Source organism: Dicentrarchus labrax, unplaced genomic scaffold (genome assembly GCF_905237075.1).
Source record: "Dicentrarchus labrax unplaced genomic scaffold, dlabrax2021, whole genome shotgun sequence".
NCBI lineage: Eukaryota > Metazoa > Chordata > Actinopteri > Moronidae > Dicentrarchus > Dicentrarchus labrax.
The window spans coordinates 31,071,877-31,079,598 of NW_026136705.1; the positions used below are offsets into that span (position 1 = coordinate 31,071,877).

At 39.9% G+C, this 7,722-nt stretch overlaps 2 non-coding genes across 2 annotated transcripts; both read left to right on the plus strand.

The window, feature by feature from the left end:
- Positions 1 to 5,575: 5,575 nt before the first annotated feature.
- Positions 5,576 to 5,664, plus strand: trnay-gua (transfer RNA tyrosine (anticodon GUA)). The gene is given in 2 exon segments: positions 5,576 to 5,612; positions 5,629 to 5,664. It is a non-coding gene; the product is annotated as a tRNA-Tyr (tRNA).
- A 573-nt stretch (positions 5,665 to 6,237) lies between these two features.
- trnay-gua (transfer RNA tyrosine (anticodon GUA)) lies at positions 6,238 to 6,326 on the plus strand. Its single transcript is given in 2 exon segments — positions 6,238 to 6,274; positions 6,291 to 6,326. It is a non-coding gene; the product is annotated as a tRNA-Tyr (tRNA).
- Positions 6,327 to 7,722: the final 1,396 nt, after the last annotated feature.

The window sequence follows — 7,722 nt, forward strand, 5'->3', positions numbered from 1 at the left end:
ATTTTCACTCACACAACTTCTCAGTTTAAGAGGAAGTCGTCTGGTCCTAGTGTTGGAAATGAAGCAGCTGTTTAGTTTTTCATTGTTTTAATAAAAAAGATGAAAATAAGAATGTTTCTGGTGCTTTCGTTTAAGACAAAGTCACTCATTTTTATTGTGCTGTTTGAAGAAATTCTGTCTTATTGTAAGATTTTTTTCTTAAATTCAATTCAGTGACCAAAACATTTATTTTAAGAAACTCTATCTTAAATAACTGAGTTTTAATTGCTTGTAATAAACACAACTTGTTCAAATCTTTTTTGTTTCATTTTAAGGCCCATTACAGTCTTTTATATTTTAATGCTAGTTTTAATAATTCTGGACAAGTTTTAAGTTTTGTAAGTTTTACAGTGTAAAAGAATATTTAATTATATTGAAGAATAAGGGCTGTTTTTGCCGTGTTTTGCAGTGTAGGTACAATATTTCCCTCCAAACTCTAAAGTGGAACAGAAGTTTAATAAAGCATAAAATGGAAGTAATAATACTTATTTACTATTTCTAATTTGTACTTGAGTAAATGTAGTTATTTTTGTTCTGCCACTGGAAAAGAGGAAAACAGAGAGAGAAGAGAAGTAAAGGGAAGAGCAAGAATAAAAGAGAGAAAACAACAAAGGCGAGAGAATGAGTTAGCCAAATAGAAGAGAGGAGAGACAGCCGGATAGTAAATGGGCAGAGAAACAGAGAAAACATATGAGTACGCCGCTCTGTGTGTGTGTGTGTGTGTGTGTGTGTGTGTGTGATGATCAGATTTCCAGGCTCAGCAGAGCAGAAGGTCTGCAGCCTTCCTGCGTCTTTGTTCCTTCCACAGAGCTGCAGCCATGTTGTTTTTTAAGGACAAACACTGATTTTGTGTGATTTTCGCCCAAACAAAATCTGCCAGGCCACTTTGGTCCAGACTGAAAGACACTGGGTGGATTGTAAAAACATTTTCTACGTTCATTCACATTCCCCAGATGATGAACTCTTAATGGTTTGTTCCCTTCAAACTAAAATGATTTGTGCGGGTAGATTAAGTCAGTTTATATAACGGACAAAGCTTCCAGGTCTGTGAAGTGTCTTAAACCTGCATTCTATGTAATGGCCAGCAGGGAGCAGCTCCATTGGTTGCAAAAACACACAGATACCATACAGTCTTATGGAGAAATGAGCCGACCTATCTCTTGGTTTATGAGCTCAGTAAACAGTTTCCTGATGAGTTTATGGTTGCAGTCTCTAGTTTCAGTCTTCTTCCACACAGCATGATGTTCAATTTGTACAATACTTTGGTTTAAAGCAAAACATCTGCGGAACAAAGTTTACCTTTATTGTTATTATACAATACAGAATTGCACAATGAAATGCAACTGTAGCTTCCTTCATGTCACACATAGAAAACATATGAAAAAACGACTAATATGTTACTTAACTTACAAACAAATCTGGGTAAGTACAGGAAGTATTGGCATCACTGCGGCGGCGTCTCCCTACGATATGTGCGTGTTTGAGTGCAAGCTGTCCTAGGAAGTGTAAAATGTTCTACTTTTCTCATTACTTTCTATTGGAGGTTACTTTTTTTAAAATAAGGAAGGGGGGTTGGGAGGAACCTTCATTTTCTAGTAGTGTCAAACTGAGACATTTTGTACTAATATAACTGGTCTGTGATGATTTAATGCAACTCTGCATTGATTAAGTTAGCTGGTACAGTAGCTATAGAGGATACTTACAGCGGCGTCCCACTGACTGCTGCAGGATTTGACGAGTTCAGAACGTTTTGGTTGGACGCAGTGACTTTCTGGAGTCTCGTTATCTCGTCGTCTAATATAATTTAATTCTAATTTTGTCTAATCTAGTTGCTGCTTGTCTCATTCAGTAATCTGAATTTACCTACTCGTTTCATCTAATATAATGTATCATTGTCTCACTTTATCTAACTTAATGTAACCAAATCAAACCTTGTTTTTGTTTTCATCTAATATGATCAAACTTTCCTCACTTTCTCTTAAATCTCATTTTAATTAATCCACAATCCGACATTTAATCTCACCGTCTCATCTGAAACCCTTGTCCGATATAATCTCGTGCAATCCACTCACAATAAACCTAATCTAATTGTCTCGTCCGTTGCAGTGTACACACAGAGGAGAAAACAAAAAACATCTCTAATGAGCTTTCTAAATGCCTCCAGGGTTGTCATGGCAACTAACGAAGAGCACCTGACTGTGAACTGTGACAACGAGCTGCTTACTCACGCTGAACACGACCGCTCGCGTCCGATCATCCAGATCAGTCGGCTGAAACTGTCGTCTGTGTAATCAATACCATTCATTTCCTCCTTTCTTCATTCACTCATCTCTTGGTGATGAGGAGTAGATTAAACTCTGAAACCCCCGCTGATTAAACCCCGAACACACACGCGTACACACACACACACACGCCTGTCAGTCCTGCTGGGTGTCTTATTAACCCTCATTAACCATTTCTCTCAGATATTAATGAGATGATCTCATGACTAACGCTCCCCGCTGAGCACGCTCAGTGTACGTTTGTGTGTCTGTGACAAAGCGTCAGAGGAGGAGGAAGAGGGGAGGTTAGGGATGAAGAGAGAGAGAGAGCGAACAGATGGATAACTTGGACGGACAGAAAAGAGAGAGAGAGAGGCTGAATGTGAGTCAGAGCACTGTAAAAAAGAAATCTTCCTTAATGATTCATTTAGTGTTTAAAATTTGGATCACGAGTGAAAATGTGCTTTTGATGTTTAAATCTTCTGTAACACTGTCAGACTCATTAAAAAATGATAAATCAGTGCAGAAGAACTCCAGTTGAGCGAGTACTCGGCTGAAACAAGTATCCAGTACATCCAGATATCGTACTTTTTATAGTATTAAATGAGTAACATTTGTCAATAACACATACAATTATAAAAAGGAACATTACGTTAAGTTCACGTTATGTCCTCATTGTAATACCAATTTAAAAGCCGAACAGACCACCAGCCTCTGGGGGTTAGCAAGAGCTGCTTGCCTATAGCTTTATATTGGGTTAGGTAGCAATGAGTGGGACAGAACATTAGAAATGTCCACGTTAGCACTGAAAACAAGTATCATTATATAATTATTATCTTAACTGTGGTGAAATCTAATCTCAATATGACCAAGTGCAATATCCAATCGCAGAAACTACGGCATTAAAATGAAGTAATGTAGTTTTGCAGAGAAAAATCTAAGAAAACATATTTGATTCTTAAAGATCCCAAAAAAAAAAGGTCACATAGTTTTTTCATTCCTGAACTAATCAACACCAATCCTATCACAATATCTGTCAAAGTATTCACAATAGGATGTTTTTACCATATCGTGGACCAGGACAATTTGGATGAAAATGTTGATAACCGGGACATTTAAATTAATATTTGTTTAGCATGTTAGCATGCTAACACTTGCTAATTAGAGCCTAACACAAAGTACAGCTGAGGCTAATGGGAACGTCATTAGTTTTGGTCATAAACCAAAGTATTGGACATCAAACTGTTGGTGTTTTTAGTACTTTAGATAGATACATCGATCGATTGATATAACAATAGATATAACGATAGATAGATAGATAGATAGATAGATAGATAGATAGAAGGGAGGATGGATGTGCAGGCTGATATTTCCTGCAATACACACAGCACACAGACTGGGTCATTTCGAGGGCTCCAGGATTGGCCCTGGGCCATGCAGACGTGTCCCCCAGCTGCAAGGCCTTCAGGCTGGGCAGCTGACAACGAACAACCCCCTCCCCTCCTGGTTCCTGGTTCTCTCTATCTTAAAGAGAAATTAGGTAATGAGGGAAAGAGTGAGGCAGAGGAGGATGCTGTTCATTTGGTCAGGAAGAAATAATGAAACAAATAAAATACACAAAATCCTCTACAGCAAAACTGAATTAAAATGTTAAGTAACAAACTCAGTTATTCTTCTCTGCAAATTGAATTCTGTCAATCAGTGTAATAAAAAGACAGACAGAGATTAGATGCTGTTTAAGATGCCTCAAGTTAAACTGCTGCTCTGATGCTTAGAAAAGCCTTCCCGTTACTGATGACTGATCTAAGTGCATTAACAGGCTGTAGTTCCACTTTAAATGCTCAAATGAAGATATCATGGAATCACATTTGTGACAGATTAATGACTTTAGTTCTGATACTTTTAACATTGAGGGCATCTAACGTTCACACCGCAAGCCTTAGTCTCAACTCTGATTTATTACTCAGATCTGACTGTCAGATTAAATGTTAAATGTGGCTCATATCAGATTCCAGTGTGAACGGGTAACAGTCCTAAAGTGACCTGTGTTACTAACGTAGATCTAGACCGTAAATCAGACCTGGACCACATATGAAAGTGTCCCAAATGAGAACTAAAAAGACAGAGAGTAGGGTTCCCACGCATCCTGGGAAATCTGGAAAACCTGGCAATTTAGACTCTAGTTTTCTAGTCATGGAAACACCTGGAAATTGACTTAAATTACCAAATATCCTGGAAATAATCCATGTGGCCCCTAACTCAGATTACGTAAACCTGGGTGCGCATATTGTTTTTAATTCGACTGTTGGTAGGAAAATCCTATTCACACTTCAAATTGGGTTTACCAGACGCAAAGCAAAACAGAGAAACTGCTACCTTTTTATTAAAAAAAAGTCAATTTGAGGCCGTAGAGGAAACGTTGGCTGTGTTGAGGACAGCCAAGTGCGCCACAAAAGCAGGTTTACATACAGTGTCCCATAAACACACACAAAAAATTTAATTGCACAAAAAAAACCCAAAAAACAAATATTTACAAAAAACATAAATTGCAATCAAACTCTGACTCCACAAACAAATGCACATACTGTATGTATGCCTACATATATGCATATTGGTACATATATATACACACAACACATTAATGAGTAAAATAACATGTCAGTGTCAGTCCATGTGGATCACAGCGATGTGTCTTTGCTTTGTCTCCTGGGTGCAGAAGAACAGGCTAACAGACACCTGCTGTCTCTCTTTGTTCTTTGTTCTCAGAGTTCATGGAGAACTGTCAACTCCCCGACCACATCTGGATCTGTGGGGGAGTCTTTGCAGGGCGTGTTGCAAGAACCAGATGGGGGTCTTTTAAACGACCAGGCTGGGGAGAAGTTTATTAGTTCAACCCTAAAATAATTTAATATTCATCTCTACCATGCATATGTATGAGATCAGAACTACATTTATATTTGTCATCTCTCTTATATAAACCTGCAGCCCTCAGTCATTTCCCTGGTGCTTTTATTTTTTAGGAAGTCAATTAGGGTAGAGGGGATGTGAAATGGAGAAAGACATTGTTTGGTTTCTTTCTCTTGAATGGTCCCGGTGGGATTTCAGGGTTAGACATTTGGCTTTCATACAACATGAAGCCTATATCTACATGGCAGTGTTCAGATATAGCCATTGTGAATGTTCGGTGTTAAATGATTGTGCACATACTTTAAAACAGGTGGCCGGTTTCCATGTTTGGGTCACTGTGACTTCCAGTGGTGTACACTTGTGTGTTCCCTTCGATAGCTCAGTTGGTAGAGCGGAGGACTGTAGGATGATAGTAGCAGGAATCCTTAGGTCGCTGGTTCAATTCCGGCTCGAAGGATGTGGTTTTAGTTGGTGTCCAAATCGGCCAAATATGTGAGCAGCACTTATTCAGACTTTACGTTTGATGTCATTACTTCATTCGTCTGGACAGATCTGTATGTTGCTTTCTCTTCACATGCGTTTTTTTGTTAACATGAAGAGTCTATACTGTGTGTGTGTGTTTGTGTGCGTGTTGGTTTTTGTGTATCAAGCTGACATTTGATATGAATACACACCTTCACTAGGCGGACTCTTTGTATTAGCAGGACAGGGTCAGTGTCATGCTCATTTTGAAAATGTGGAAGTGTTTCTATAGAACTAGTGAGCTCAGCTTTTGCAAAAGTCATTCTAGTCCACAATTACTCGGATTGTAACACAGAATCATCAGTTATCGAAGAAACGTCAGCTGCCACAACTTTAGCACAACTTTTACTAGATATCTTGTCCGGCTCAAAGGATGTGTTTTGAGTTGGTGTCCAATGTTTGTTTCTACAAATGGGTCAAACATTTGAGCGTGCACGTAATTTAAAACAATTATCCGTTTTCCATGTTTAGGTCACTGTGATTTACAGTCGCTCAATACCCTCTGTTCCCTTCGATAGCTCAGTTGGTAGAGCGGAGGACTGTAGGATGTTGATAGCAGGAATCCTTAGGTCGCTGGTTCAATTCCGGCTCGAAGGATCTGTTTTTAGTGAGCATGGGAGCGCAAAGCATCTTATTCCAGGCGCTGACAACTCTCTGTCTTAGAGTCATTGAGAGCTTTCCCTCCTCCATGGCAATCTCAACTAAAATGCTGCTGAGCTCCTCCATGTGATGGTCCCAATGTTGATGATTTGGACCACACACATCCTCTACACAGGGATCAAGCCCACGAGCCACAACCTGTTCAGTGAGATGCAGATTCTTCCTCAGCGGAGTCAGGTTGTCACTCTCGTTGTCAGTGTCACCGTCCAGGGATTCTTCTCCGTCAGCAGCCACCTCATCGTTTTCATCCTCGGCGGCTTGAAGTGTCTCCCTGGTCTGAGCATGATGTTCAGTAGCACAGAAAGATTCAAACAGAAACTCCAAACCTATATGCTTGTTCCCAGCAGGAACAGGAGGTCAGAGGTACCTCCTCTACCTCACCAAAATACTCCTGGCACCTCTGGTTGAAACTCAGTTGAAACTCACAGTCTCAAACCATTGTATGTCAGCCATGACAGCTTTGGGAATTAACAGCAAGGTAATGCCTCAAAATAAATGCATCCAGTTTTTTTCTCTTTTCATGGGCAGGACAGTCACAAAACCACCACAAAAATTTAACTTATCTCTTTCCCTTAGTCCTCGAGGCCCTCTGTTTTTTCTGATGGTTCCTAGCCTGTGTCTCACAGCTGGGCCTTGAGTTTCTCCACAACCAGACTGACAAGAGGCTGTGGTTATATGGGAATGGCCTGGGGAATGGGTGTGGCCTGGGATCTTTGCAGGCAATAAGCCCATGGGAGACTAACCATGAGTGTAGTGACTGCTACGACACCAGACTTTGGCAGCTCTCGAACAGAGCGCAGTCGTTTCTCAGAGTTTCAAGTCATAATGCAGAAGTATTTTCCTTTTAACTAAAGATCACTGTAGAGAGGCAAACCAATGAGCTTTGCTCTTTGGCTGAGCCTTGTGTGTTTGTGAGCATAAAGGAATCAGTGATCAAGAGGATTCAGGCTTAAGTGAACTGAAATGATGATTGAAAAGGACAGAAGCTCTCTTTCTGAATACACACATATACCGTACTTTAAGTATTTACTCTGTATTCTCTAAAGGACTTTTTTTTTTTTTTTTTACAGATTTAGATTTTAGTTTGGTTTTATTAATGACCCTCTCAGGAATAAGTGTAGGGTGGAACCATATTTCTGTGTCACAGCACTCGTAACTCCTGCGGGTGCAACCCGCCCGGGTCGCGACAAAATGGATGTGTGGGTGTTGTGAACTGCTGAGATACAGAAACCTGTGCAGTCAACTGTTCTCAACACATTTACAGTCCAGAGTCATGGAGCTTAAAACATAAATGAAAACATCCAATCCATACAGTGTGTGTGTGTGTGTGTGT